This window comes from Nicotiana tomentosiformis, chromosome 4 (genome assembly GCF_000390325.3).
Source record: "Nicotiana tomentosiformis chromosome 4, ASM39032v3, whole genome shotgun sequence".
Taxonomy (NCBI): Eukaryota; Viridiplantae; Streptophyta; class Magnoliopsida; order Solanales; family Solanaceae; genus Nicotiana; species Nicotiana tomentosiformis.
In genome coordinates, this window is record NC_090815.1 from 44,218,706 (window position 1) to 44,234,361 (window position 15,656).

Below are 15,656 nucleotides of genomic sequence, written 5' to 3' on the forward strand. Positions count from 1 at the left end.
GAGAATCAATTAACAATGAAGGCATGTGACATATAAGGCATGTATTCAATAAGTAATTGCAATTAACAATTGAAACATATAAGGGTGAACTTGACAAATGAAAGATAGAACATGTACTAACAACTTCAACTACAGCACGTACGGGAAAGCCTAACAATGAAGATATAACATGAAACGATAACTCCAATTAAATGCATGAAAGAAGCCTAATAGACTAAACCGGTCAAACACCACATATAGGCTCCTCTGCACACTCGTCACCTCGTGTACACACCTTCCACATAATCCAAATAGTACCATCAATCCAAAACCTAAGGGGTAGTTCCCCCTTCCCCACAAAGTTAGGCAAGATACTTACCTCAATTTGGCCAAATCAATATGCAAATTAGCTTTTGCTTCACAAATTTACCTCCGCTCGGCTCAAATCTAACCAAAAATGACTTAATAACATCAAACAATACAAGAAAAAACCATTTCAATTAATAAAGCTATAATTTTTATACGAATTTTCAAAAGTCAACAAAAGTTAACCCCGGGACCGCCCGATCAAAACCCGGGTCCAAGGGTAGGTCTTGACTACCCATAACCGCACGAGTCCATATAAATATTTTATTTTTAAATCCGAGTCCAATTCGACTCTCAAATCTCAAATTTTATTTTTTAAAACTTTTGACAAAAATTCCCAAATTTTCTCTTTGATTCTCACAAATTTGATGTTAAATCTAATATACAATCATGAAATATAGTTTGAAATTGATTAGAATAACTTACCTAATAGTTTGGTATGAAAATCTCTTCACAAAATCGCTTTCTACCGAGTCTAGCGGTTCAAAATATGTTAAAATGAAGCTAAATCCCGAAGTGTTCGCTATAAACCAGCTGCAGATGTCGCATTTGCGACCTGGGGTTCTCAAATGCGAACCCTCGCAAAAGCGGATATTACTTCGCAGAAGAGAAGCATGAAAAGTTCTGCACTTATCGCAAATGCGATATAACAGGTCGCAAATGCGAAAACAGGGCATTTGCAAAAACGGCCAAATGTTCGCAAAAGCGAACTACCAACAGCCCAGTCCACCATCCCATTTGCGAGGCTGGCTTCGCAAATGCGAAGCCTGCCAGTCCCCATCCTCTTTGAAATAACGATTACAACTTCTAAAAAGCGGTAGTCGCAAATGCGACCTTCATCTCGCAAATGCGAGATCAGAAACACCAGCAAATCTAAACCTTCTTCCAAACACTCCAAAACTCATCTGAACCCTCGGGACTCTAAATGAAACATCCACACAAGGCTAAAAATATCATATGAACTCGCTCGTGCGGTCAAAATACCAAAATAACATCTAGAATCACGAATCGGAAGCCAAAATGCATGAAAATTACAATGAACTTCAAGAACTTCTAGAATTGCAATCAAGCGTCCGAACCACATCGAACCAACTCCAAATGACACCAAATTTTGCATGCAAGTTTCAAATGACAAAACAGACATGCTCCAAGTCCCGAAATCAAAATCCGAACCCGATAGCCTCAAAGTCAAACCATGGTCAAAACTTGAGAAAATTCCAAACCTTTAAATTGCCAACTTTCTGCCAAATGGTGCCGAAACCTTCTAAAAACATCCAAAAGCAAACTCCGGGCATACGCCCAAGTCCAAAATCATCATCTGGACCTACCGGAACCATCAAAACTCCGATTCGAGGTCAAATACTCAAAAATCAGACTTGATCAACTCTTTCAACTTCAAGCTTCTCAAGTGGGAGTCCTCCTTCAAAATCAATTCCGAACCACTCAAAACCCAAGGCCGACGATGCACGCAAGTCATAATACACTATGTGAAGCTACTCATGACCTCAAACTGCCGAACTGGATGCAATTGCCTAAAACGACCGACCGGGTCGTTACAATTGGAGTAAGAATAAATATGAAAAAATAATTATTTCTTTCTTAATTTTTAAAATTAATATATATTTTAAATTATTTATTTTTAATAAACATGATAATTAAATGAGACAGAAAGGAGTTGAAAGATATTTTAGATTGCTCTTTCCAATTAGGACACTCTAGTTCACATCAATGGGGCACAAACTTTTTTGCCAAATTTCAATAGGCAAAAGGCAGTAATACTATCGACCACGCAATTCAGCCAATGATAGAGCTTGTAATACTCCACTTTGCAGATACTTGTAATACTATCGACCACGCAATTCAGCCAATGATAGAGCTTGATCATCTTTATTGAATTTTAAATTCTAAAAGTATTATTCAGCAGTTCAATAAATTAGGCATGGAAGAGCAATCTTTTAATTCACTTTTTCCCATAAGGCCATAGCAGAACAGAGAGGTGGCAAAATCCTTTGGAATTGGCAAGTTGGATTTTTCTTCCCAAATTCTTGAATCTTGATAACAAATACAGATATCTGGATCCTCTTGCCGACCTAACTTTGCCTTTTCAAGTTGGCTTTTTATATTATGGTTTTTTAGGCCTCTGCAACTTTATTTCTTTCCTTCTTTGCTTGTTACCTCTTTTTTTCTTTTTTTTTTTCTGGCATGACAACTGTCCTGATTTTGTTCTAGGTACATATAATGTTTTGTTAGATCTATTACGCTTAGGATTTTACCGAAGATTTCTACTTCTCTGACACAGTTTTATTCTTCTTAAACTAGCCAAATGGAGCAATATTTGTTAGGATCTAAATAATTAGATGTCATATGAAAATTATCAAAATAAACCTTAAACGACGATAAATTAGACGACAAAAGAGAAATATATCAAAAGAGACACAAACATCTAACATGATTTAGTCAATTGACTTACATCTATGACAGAGACGAACAATCCACTATATAAAAGAGAGTACAAAATATCGAGAGAACAACCTCACAAAAAGGCAAATAAAAGTGGCAGGCTAATACTTGTCCTGTAATTCTCCCCTAAACAAGACTCTCAAATCTCGTATGACTAAATTGTGGATGCTGTTAAATGAGAAGGAAGGATCCTCAATTTATAGAAGTCCATATATTTTCCTACAAGAAAAGGGACTATCCAAATATGAGAGATTTATAATTTCCTTCTATAAAAAGGAAAACTCAATTATAGTAAATATGTTGCACTTTCCTTCAACATATACGAAAACTAAATATGGTAAGAAAACCAGGACAACCACTTAACAATTCTCCCCCTTGGCTTGAATTTTTCGACAAAATGAACTTGAACAACCTTCTTCACATAATCTTCAACAAGTCGTATCTCCAAATCTTCACCAAAAAGTTCGTCATAGGAGTACCACTGTGACACCCCGTAAATTTTTGTTATTTATTTTTTTGAACTATGATATTCGGAAGTGAATTTGAGTCCTTAGTAAGGACCATTGAGTTATTGTTTTAATTAGAGTTTCCTACGTAAATAGACTATGTATATAATATTTAAGTCTGAGATAAAATAAAATAATTAATTGGCTAGAGGTCAAACTTACAATTTACACAATTGGTTGACTTTATAAGAGATTTTAGTTAATTCCTAAAGGTTTAAAAATGGGCCAGACCCATTATTCCTTTGCTGGCCACGTTAAGAAGTCTAAGGTGAAGACATATGGATATTGGATGTCTTTGTTTATTTAATAAGAAGAGAACGCAGACAGAGAAGGGGTCTTGGAAGATTAACAGCGGCGCACTTCCAAGGGAAACTGGAGGGATTATTATGTTATCTTTCAGTCGTACAATCATCAAGGAAGGGATTGATAATTAAAGAAAATTAGTTACTGCTTGGTTGCCTTGTTCGTCCAGTAGCTAAACGAGAGGCATCGGTCTTTCGAATTGAAATTTCAGCAACCGCCTAGAGATTAAGACCAGTGGAGACTGTTTGGTTGGTGTTTTGAATTTTGCATGGTTAAGGGACTTTTCATTAGCGAGGTAAGTGAGACTTTAAATTTTGGTGTTTGCTTTTCTAAAATCCGTTTTAAAAATAAATTATCTCTGTCCGGTCTATGTGTTGGGACAAGCGTGTACTTGGCAGAATCGGTGGTCTTAGACTAGCCGCAAATATATTATTGTATGAAAAATACAAAATAAAAAAATATATATTATTTTATAAGTTGTTTGATAGTTTGATACGGCTGTGAGCCATGTGTTGAGTTTGATACGGCTGTGTGCCTTGATGTTGAGTTTGATAGTTTGATACGGCTGTGTGCCACGATGTTGAGTTTGATACGGCTGTGCGCCATGATATTGAGTTTGTTACGGCTGTGCGCCATGATGTTGAGTTTGATACGGCTGTGCGCCATAATGTTGGGGCATTGTGTATGCTCTATTACATATTTGAGGCATTGTGGTGCCGTTGTGGACTCGTAGGTGTGTTGGTAAATTTCTTTCACTGTAATTATGATAAGTCCTTAGTGGGTACTCTTGTTGGTTAATTCTTAACAACTCTGTTGATACATATATATTGAGTTATTGTATAATTATTATATTTACTACATCATTCGTGTTGTGGCATGTTTGTATTTTCTAACACTTGTTCCACAGGTATTTAAAGTGGCGGGTCGAGGATCTTACTGGGTTATATTTATATATAACTCACTCCTTACTTGCATCTCTATGCAGATACCGGTGCGGAAGATAGAGCTAGTGGCTGACGAGTTGTTCGAGTGGATCCTATTGCTGAGGTGAGCCACCGCATTGTTCGTGGAGGCTTTCGTTTCATACTTACCTAGCTCGTGTTAGTTATTTCCTTTTTCTTTGGGGCTTGTATACCCGTCAATAAAACTCATGTTACTCTGTTAGATGCTCCATGATCTTAGTGTGGGATTTGGGTTAGAGATTTAGTATTTGAGTACTCATTAGATTTTATTAATAAATTATAATTTTAGTTGGATAATTATTTCGCATTTAGTAATTTTTAATGCATTTGGACTTGTACGTATTTTTCTCAAGGTTTATATAAAAGTGTAAGAGTACGGGAATTGGTTCGCCTGGCAGCGATCTTAGCTGGGTGCCAGTCATGTCTAGGGGGTAGTTTGGGACGTGACAAGTACTCCGGTCAATTTTCTCAACTAAAAATTATGATTACCGTAAAATTGGTTGCGACTCAAGCTAAACCCACCAAAATGAACCTGTCTTGACCCTCTCTTTGATACTACTTATTAGGATCGAAATAATCAGGTGTCATGCGTAAGCTAGTAAAGCAAATCTTCAACGACGATAAATCAGACAACAAAATAGACATAAACATTTAACGTGGTTCGGTCAATTGACCTACATCCACGGCAGAGATGAGCAATCCACTATATAAAAGAGAGTATAAAATATCGAGAGAACAACCTCACAAAAAGGCAAACACAAGTGGCAGGCTAACACTTGTCCCGTAATTCTCCCCCTAAATAAGACTCTCAAACCCCGTATGACTACATTGTGGATGCTGCTAAATGAGAAAAAGGATCCTCAATTTATAGAAGTCCACACATTTTCCTACAAGAAAAGGGACAAGCGAAATATGAGATATTTATAATTTCCTTCTGCAAAAAGGAAAACTCAATTATAATAAATATGTTTCCCTTTCTTTCAAAAGATAGAAAAACCAAATATGATAAGAAAATCAGGACAACCACTTAACAATATTTGCATATAAAAGAATGTTTAAAAGGAAAACGAAGGCCTTATTATACTTATAACATTTTCTCTGATAAGTTGAAAACATGCATTTTAATGGTAAAAAAAAATAAAGAAAGAAAATAAAACGGACAACTTAACACGTTAATGGCATATTTTATGTGACAACGCGAAAAGCCTAAGCTCGAGTATGTACATCATGCAAAATTCAGAACTAACGCAGATTGATCAAGTTGTTTGATCAACATGTTTGCTTAGACTTCATTAACATAATATCACTAAGTCAATTCCCGCTAAGGTTATAATGTTGCCTAACACTACTTGCTAGGCAAATTAATATCCAGGATAAACAAGAACAAGACAATATAAAATAAAGTCTAATTGCACATAGATAATGACACAATAACAAGTCTAATACAGTGCAAAAATGTCTAAAATATCCCCAAGGCTGGTGTCACGATTTCATGAGCTACTAAGAAAACGTTGTCTCCTAATACATCACTGTCTGAATAGTAAAAATGGTAATAAAAGAAACAGTAGAAGGTGACTCAAATTATTGTGAATACAAGCATGACGTCTCACCGATGAGTTTCTAAGTCAACTCCTAAGTGGTCTCTTGGTCTCACTAGTGACAAGCTCAGTATACTACAATTTGTACTTAATTATGAAGATCCATATATTGGACCCAACTAAGTGTTGAGAGCTTTTGTAGTTGCGATTGAGAGCCGAGGTAGAGCTGCTTCCTAATCGCAGTCCTTGGTATCTATTTTGATCTTTTATTACTGTTATTGTTTCAGATAATATATTGTATTAGCAAACTTGTTTTCATATATTAGAGCTCATGAATCAGTGTTGCCAGTTTATTAGGATTTGTTGTATTGATTTGGTATTTATTTTTATTCGGCTTTCAAACTTATTTATTTCTATATCTATTATTATCTTCTACAAATATTTAATGATTGGCTTGCCTAGCAAGTGGGTTAGGCACCATCATGGTCGGTTGTGGTTTTGGGGTCATGATAGCTTCGTATCAGAGCTCTAGGTTCCTTAGGACTCACGAGTCATGAGAAAGTTTAGCAAAGTCTTGCAGATTGGTATGGATACATGTGTATATATCTTCGATAGGCTACATGGCTGTTAGGAAAACTTTCCTTTCTTTCATTCTCTACCGTGTGGATTTTTTTTATCTTGAAGTTTGAATCTTTGCTCTTCTATCTCTTATAGATGGTGAAGAAACATTCATCTGAAGTAGCTGAGCAGGTGCTAGTACCACAAGCCAGATCCGCGAGAGGTGGGGGCTGAGACAGAGGTGGAGCACGCGCCACGGTTAAGGGCCCTGCTAGAGCAGCCACTTTGGAGCCACTAGTAGCTCTAGTGAAGGAGCAGATTACTGATTATATCGAGCCAGTGAGATTAGCTCAGGCTCCGAAGGGACCTATCGCTACACCTGAACTGCAGGATACTTTAGCTCATATCCTGAGCGTGTTCGAGAGTTTGACTCATGTGGGTATGCTCCCGGTTGCACCAACTACTTCATAGGTTGGGGGTGTAGCCCATTTTGTTCGAAGTAATCCAAGATGTGGAGGTCAGTAAGGTGGAGGACAAGCCCATTGTTATGCCTTCCTGGAGGCTAGAGGAAGTTGCTTCAGATGCTGGGATCATAGGTAATTGTTTCAGTGTGCCACATGGATGCTTTACTGTTATTTGATCCTGGTTCCAATGTGTCATCATATTTTGCTTCTTGTTTGATATGCCACGTGATTCTCTTGATATTCCTGTTTATGTGTCCATACGAGTAGGTGATTCTATTATTTTGGATCGAGTCTATCGATCTTGTGAGGTCACTATTTATGTAACAAGACGAGTGGACCCGTTATTATTAGATATGGTTGATTTTGAGGTGATTTTGAGTATGTATTAGTTATCTCCATACCATGCAATTCTGGATTGTCATACCAAGATGGTGACCTAGGTCATGCCAGGAATACCGAGGTTGGAGTGGAGAGTTTCACTAGGTAGTTCTATGAGCAGGGTGATATCGTATCTAAAGGCTCAACGGATGGTTGAGAAGGGATGTTTGGTGTGTTTAGCCTTTGTTAAAGATGTTAGTGCTGACACTCATGCTGTTGATTCTGTTCCTGTAGTGAGGGAATTTAGAAATGTGTTTCCTGAAAACCTACGAGTCATGTTACCTGATAGGTATATTGATTTTGGTATTGATCTGGTGTGGGTCACTTAGCCCATATCTATTCCACCGTATCCCATGTCTCCAGCTGAGTTGAAGGAGTTAAAGGACCAGTTGCAGGAGTTGTTGGATAAGGGGTTCATCAGACCGAGTGTTTCTCCTTAGGATGCACCAATGTTATTTGTGAAGAAGAAGGATGGTTCCATGAGGATGTGCATTGATTATAGGCAACTAAACAAGGTTACCATCACGAACAAGTATCTATTACCTCGTATTAATGATTTGTTTGATCAACTTCAAGGTGGTAGGGTGTTCTTGGAGATTGACCTAAGAATGGGTTATCATCAGTTGAAGATTAGGGCTTTAGACATTCCTAGGACGACTTTCATGACTCGCTATGGGCATTATGAGTTCTTGGTGATGTCTTTTGGTTTAACTAACGCTCCAACAGCCATCATGCATTTGATGAACAGTGTCTTCCAGCCTTATTTGGATTCTATTGTTATTGTGTTTATTGATGATATCTTGGTATATTCCCGTAGTAGGGAGGGGAGAAGAAATTATATGCTAAGTTCTCCAAGTGTAAGTCTTGGTTAGATTCGGTGGCCTTCTTGGGCCATATGGTATCTAGTGTTGGGATTAAAGTGGATCAGAAGAATATTGAAGTTGTTCATAGTTGGCCTAAACCTTCTACCGCTACTAAGATTAGGAGTTTCTTAGGTTTGGATAGTGACTATCATCGCTTCGTGGAGGTATTATCATCTATTGTAGCCCCATTGATCAAGTTGACTCAGAATGGCACTTTATTCAGATGGTCTGATGAGTGTGAGGAGAGCTTTCACAAGCTCAAGACTGCTTTGACTACAACTCTAATTTGGGTATTGCCTCCTAGATGAGGATTGTATGCGATCTACTGTGATGCTTCGCGTATTGGTATTAGATGTGTGTTGATGCATGATGGTAGTTAGCAGTTGAATCCCCATGAGAAGAACTATCCGGTCCATGATCTAGAGTTAGCAGCTATTATGCACACGCTCAAGATTTGGAGGCACTACTTATACGACGTGTCATGTGAGATTTACATCGTTCATCGGAGTCTTCAGTATTTGTTTAAATAAAAGGATTTGAATTTGAGGTAGCGGAGGTGGTTAGAGTTATTGAAGGATTATGATATCACTATCTTGTATCATCTGGGTAAGGCAAATATGGTAGCAGATGCCTTGAGTAGGAAGGCAGAGATCATGGAGAGTTTAACATTTGTTCCAAATGTGGAGAGACCTTTGTCTATGGATGTTCAGGCTTTGGCCAACAGATTTGTGAGATTGGATATTTTTGAGCCTACCAGAGTTCTTGCTTGTGTTGTTACACAATCATCCTTGTTCGAGCGTATCAAGGCTCACCAATATGATGATCCATAGCTGTTAGTTCTTAGGGACACAGTGCATCAAGGTGGTGCCAAGGGGTGGTTATTAGGTATGATGGTGTTATGCGATTTTAGGGTCGGATTTGTTTTCCTAATGTAGATGGCTTGAGAGAGTTGATTCTTGAGAAGGCTCACAGTTTGCGGTATTCTATTCATCCAAGGGCTACAATTATGTATAGTGATTTGAAGCAGAATTATTGGTGGATAAGGCTAAAGAATGACATTTTAGGCATGTTTCACCGTGTTTGAGCTGTCAACAGGTCATGTATGAGCATCAGAAATCGGGTGGTTTATGTCAGACGATTGATATACCAGAGGAAAGTGGGAGAGGATTATTATGGACTTTGTGGTGGGGTTGCCATGGACTTTGAGGAAGTTTGATGCCATGTGGGTCCTTATTGATTGGTTGAACAAGTTGGCGTATTTCATTATGGTTATGACTTTTTACACTTCCAAGAAGTTGGATCAGATCTACATCAGAGATATTGTTCGCTTGTATTGTGTACCTATCTCTATCATTGCGGACCGCGACACTCAGTTTACATAGCACTTTTGGATGGCAGTTCAGAGTGAGTTGGGCATATGAGTAGAGAAGATGGATAGGAAGTATGAGTCGACGATTGAGATCCTTGAGGATATGTTGAGGGCATGCGTTATTGATTTCAGAGGCCAGTGGGGGTCAGTGTTTACCTTTAGTGGAGTTTGCTTATAACGACAACTATTAGTCTAGTATCCAGATGGCTCCGTATGAGACTTTATATGGAGGTGGTGTCATTAGTTTGAGCCTCGTGAGGCTAGGTTGTTGAGTACAAACTTGGTACATGATGCTTTGGAGAAGGTGAAGTTGATTCAGGAAAGGCTTCGCACACTCAGTCCAGGCATAAGAGTTATGAAGACAAGAAGGTTCAATGTGGCATTTATGGAAAGTGAGAAGGTTCTTCTTAGAGTCTCACTTGTGAAGGGTGTGATGAGATTTGGAAATAATGGCAAGTTGAGCCCGAATTTTATTAGTCCATTTGAGGTGTTGGAGAGAATTAGTTAGGTGGCTTACAAACTTCCCTTGCCACCCAGCTTATCAGGAGTTTATCTGGTGTTCCATGTTTCTATGCTTCAGAGGTATCAAAAGATTAATCCCATGTGCTAGATTTCAGTTATGTGTAGTTAGATGAAAATCTGGCTTATAAAGAAGAGCTGATGGATATTTTGGAAAGACATATTCAGAAGTTGAGATTGAAAGAGGCTACATCAGTGAAGGCTCAATGAAGAGGTCAACCAGTCGAGGAAGCGACTTGGAAGACCGAGCATGATATGCATATTTCCTCATAGTTTTGGCATTACAAGTTTGATTCTAAACCCGTTCGAGGATGAACGTTTTTATAAGGTGTGGAGAATGTAATAATCCGATCAATTGTTTTGAGTATTTGAACCTCATTCCCATATTTGACGCTTTTTGTATATGTATTTGGTGATTTGTGACTTGCAGGGATGGGTGGTTTGATTTTCATGGTATTCAAGAGTGAATAGGGACACTTAGTTTTGTTTTGAAAGCTTTAAGTTGGAAGAGTTGACCAAGATTTGACTTTTATATAAGCAACCTCAGATTGGTACTTTAATGGTTCTAATAGATTCGTATGGTGAATTTGGACTGAGGGATATGTTCCGATTTTGAGTTGGAGGTTCCTAGAAGATTTTTGGTCTGTTTGCCAAAAGTTAGCAATTTGAAAAATTAGAGTTCTTAAGTATACTGGATTGTTGACTTTGATGATATAAAACTCCGAATGTTGTTCCAAAACTTGAATAGGTTCGTTTTGTTGTATGAAAGTTGTGTGTAAAGTTTGGTTGTGATCCGAGTTGGTTAAGCATAAATCGGACGCTTGGTTGGAGGCATTGAAGTTCTTAGAGATGTGCAACTTTTGGTTTGATACTTGATTCATGATTGTAGATGTTATTTTGATGTTTTGAGCTTATGAGCGAGTTTGTATGAGATTTATATACTTGTGTGGATGTTTGGAATAGGGCCCAAGGGGTTCGGGTGAGTCTCGGATTTGTTTTAGAGTGATTTGCTGAGTTTAGGATTTGTTGGTGATGCAGTCATCGTATTTGCGATTATCTACTCACAAATGCGAGGTTCACATTTGCGGGCCTAACCGCGCATTTGCGATAAGGGGTTGGGAAGGCTAGCTTCACAATTGTGAAGCTGGTGTCGTATTTGCGGCCATCGCATTTGCTATGGGTGTGTCACATTTGTGAGGGTAGTGTCGTAGTTTCGACGGGCTTGGTTGCAATTGCGACTTCTGGGGATTAAGGGGTTAGTTCGCATTTGCGAACCCAGAGTCTTATTTCCCAAGGTCGCATTTTCAATCTCTAGGTCGCAAATGCGATGTTTGTTGGTGGGTTAATAGTTGGAGTTTCAGGATTTTAACTCATTCCCCCATATTTTGAATCCTCTACACTTGGAGAGAGGAGATTTTACTTGGATATATTCATGCAAGACTTTGGGGGTAGGTATTTCTACTCTATTTTTTATATATTATTCCAAGAATCTACATGGATTATTAGTAGCTAAAATATGAAAGTTTTAGATGAAATTTGGGATTTTTGTCTACAATTTAAGGAAGTGTAAGTACGGTTTTGAGCTATGATTTGGTGTTGCATTTGAAAATTAAATACATATTTGGACTCTTGGGTTAAGGGTAGTCAAAATCTACCACTTGACTCAGGTTTTGACCATGTGGGATCGGGGTTGACTTTTGTTGATTTTTCGAGAAATGATTAAAGATTGAAGCTTTACTATTTGAAATTGATTCTTGTAGGTTTGTTTGATATTATTGAATTGTATTTGACTAGATTCGACCTGGTTGGAGGTGATTTCTCAAAGAAAGGCAATTTTGGAAGGTTGATTTGGGCTTGTTAATATGTTTCCTAATTTTATTGTGAGGGATTAACCCTTAGGATATGACCTTATTTGTCTAATTGGAATGTGTGAAATGCGACATATATGCGAGATGATAAGCATATATGTGGGTGCGGTGCTATGCATGATTTGACCGGATTAGACTTTAGGCTTCTATTATGCCTTGTTTGGATTACATGCTTTTTATGATTTATGTTTACTCAGTTGTATGACTGTGTGAACTTATTGAATCACGCTAGAAATTAAGTGTAGGTTTTGATTCATGTTGGAGCATGTTACTTATTATTGTATGGCGTACCCGCTTAATATGAGTTGTAGTTGTACACATTGGACATGTATACACCATAGCATGCTATTTTTCTCAGTCCATGAGTATGTGATTTGATATCCGTTATTTGTATACATGTATTCTTGTATATGTTTTCTGTTAGATGGACTAGTTTGATAGCATGTGAGCAGTCCATGCAGGTTGAGTTATTATATCACGTGAGTTGTCCGTGCAGATGTTATTATTATGTTACGTGAGTTATCCGTGCAGCATGTAGTTAAGGATCCATCCCCCTAAGATTGTTCTCTCATGTTTCTCCTTGATGACGCACACGCGGACTGTCGGAAATCGATCTATGTCTGGACTTTGTGTATTTTCTCTATATGCAAACTCTTTGGTGTATACATGATTTAACCGCATATTTTCTCTATATGCTAATTTCGGAATGTAGATATGCCTTTATTGAATATATTCTCTATATGTTGTATTAATTGATAAAATAATTCACGATACGCATCTTCTCTATATGTGTATATGTGCAACTTGTCTTGTTATTTCATGCATTATCTTCTCTATATGTAACTGTGACAGATTATTTGATACACTACTAGAAATTCGGCAAAAACCGACCAAGTCGACCGACCAACTTTGGTCGGTCAAAAAACCGACCAAAGTTGGTCGGTTTTTCAAATTTTTTTTTTTTTTTTTTTACGAAACCGACCAACTTTGGTCGGTTTTCTTTGGCGCAAAAATGCGGGAAACTATTTTTGAGTCCCGCAAAATTTATGTTTCAAGAAACCGACCAACTTTGATCGGTTTTTTAATTAAAATAAATAAAAATTAATATTAAAAAAACCGACCAAAATTGGTCGGTTAATTCGGCGGGCCATTTAAAAAAACCGACCAACTTTGGTCGGTAATTTTACTTTTTAATAAAACCGACCAACTTTGATCGGTTATTTTCGTGCGAAAATACAATTAAAGAGTATAAATCAAATAAAAGACAGTCTTAAAACAAAATGTACCAATGGTCTAGTGGTAGAATAGTATCCTGCCACAGTACAGACCCCGGTTCGATTCCCAGATAGTGAATCTTTTTATTACATAATTAAAATACCGACCAACTTTGATCGGAAAAAACCGACCAACTTTGGTCGGTATTTTTTTTGCAATATTTTTTTTTTTGAATTTAATTGACCGACCAAAGTTGGTCGGTAATTTCCGACCAACTTTGGTCGGTATTCCTTTCCGATCACAAAAATACCATCCACACATAAATGATCGCGTTTTGGTCGGTTTTTGGCCATTACCGACCAACGTTGGTCGGTTTTTTTGGTCGGTTTTTACCGAATTTTTAGTAGTGATATCAGATGCATATATTGTCTATATATTGAACTATTAGATTGTTTATGATGTTTTTGCATATTTTTTCTATGTGCACCATTGGCCTTACCTTTACCTTATACTTAGATTTCGGTATTGTTCCTACGTACATATATATTCATGAACAAGATTGATAGTAAGTATCATTAACCACTCTTGCCACTACCTCGCCGAGGTTAGTCATGATACTTATTGATTATATGAGATCGGTTGTACTCATATTATACTCTACACTTAATTATGCAGATCCAGGTATTAGACCAACTGAGGGTTGAGAATTGTTGCTGTTGCGGTTGAGACTTGAGGTAGAGCTGCTTCCTGATTGCAGTCCCTGACATGTCTTTCTATCTTTTATTACTGTTATTGTTTTAGACAATATACTATATTAGCAGACTTATATTTATATATTAGTGCTCATGACTCTGTGTTGCCAGTTTTTTGAGGATTTGTTGTATTGATTTGATATTTGTTTATGGTTATTCAACTTTCAGAATCATTTATTTATGTATTTGTTATTATCTTCCGCAAATATTTTATAATTGGCTTTCTTAGAAAGTGGGTTATGCGCCATTACGATCGGTGGTAGTTTTGGATCGTGACACTAGAGTCCGGCAAGTTAGCCGTGGAGTCCAAGCATCTAAAACTCTATTAATATGCAACGAATACAAGTATTGATGACATCTTCAGCTCCACTCAACAAGCTTATAGCCTACTTCAAGCCTTTACTTTCATTCTCTAAAACATTTTCAAATATTAGATTATCTATTATAAAGCCCCTTTGAAGCTCTTAGTCTTTTACTTTCATACTTTACCTATTGTTTATATTTTGTATACACTAGTGAGCTCGGATACGATCTACAATCTTCAGAGACGGTATTCTACTACGCGGTATCGAGACTACCAATAAAAATAATCTCTTATTTCTCTTTACTTAACTTTTTTACCATTTCAATATTGTTTGACTTTACGTTATACGCATCATTATAGGTCTCGCTCCATAATTAACGGTATAGCAAATTTTAGCCTCTACACGTAAAGTCAAAATACATCATACAAACTTATTGGGAGTTTCAACTCATGATCAGAGCGTAAATACTAAAATTAAAGATAAGGTTGCCACTTTAACTTTTGAAACTTCCAAATAGCTAGATAAGGTTTCAAATCATTACCGAGTCTTTTGAGACCCGAACCATCCATAACCGCATGTCATAAAATATCATATGAACCTATGAGAAGTTTTAAATTAGGGAACAAAATGTTAAAACTCAAAATGATTGGTTGTGTTGTTATATTCTTCACCTTTTAAATAGATATTCATCCTTCAACGGATTTAAAAATATGTATGGGCTATTAAAAATTGTGGATATCTATTACAGAATTTCTGAATCGGTCTCCCAGGTAGCCTCCTCGCTCGATTGGCCTTCTAAAGAACTTTTGTCGATGCAATCTCTTTTGACCTTAGTTTCTGGACCTGTCTATCCAAAATAGACACCGTCTCTTTTTAATAGGCCAAATTCTTATCTAATTGTATTGTGTTGAAGTCCAAGACATGTGACTTATCCTCATGGTACGTTTGGAGAATCAAAATTAGTAATACTGAATGTACCCCACTAGGCTAGGAGGAAAATAAAGCCTATAAGCTACCTCACCAACTATTTGCAAGACCTCAAACGGGCCAATGAACCTCAGATTCAACGTTCCTTTCTTCCCAAACCTCATTACATCATTTCCGGTCCACATAGCTCTTTTACCTACTATAAGCTGTGCAAAGTCGCTCTTCAATCAACTTCACTTTTTAAAGGACTCCCTTTTACAATTATATATCCAACAACCTAGCCTCATCAGGAGCAAATCATCCAATAGAAGAATGACGCCTCAT

At 37.3% G+C, this 15,656-nt stretch overlaps 1 long non-coding RNA gene across 1 annotated transcript; it reads left to right on the plus strand.

Annotated features, from left to right (window-relative positions):
- Positions 1–2,151: 2,151 nt before the first annotated feature.
- On the plus strand, positions 2,152–4,914 carry LOC117275405 (uncharacterized). The gene is made up of 2 exons (XR_004505568.2): positions 2,152–3,909; positions 4,600–4,914. It is a non-coding gene; the product is annotated as an uncharacterized lncRNA (long non-coding RNA).
- The last annotated feature ends 10,742 nt before the right edge of the window (positions 4,915–15,656 follow it).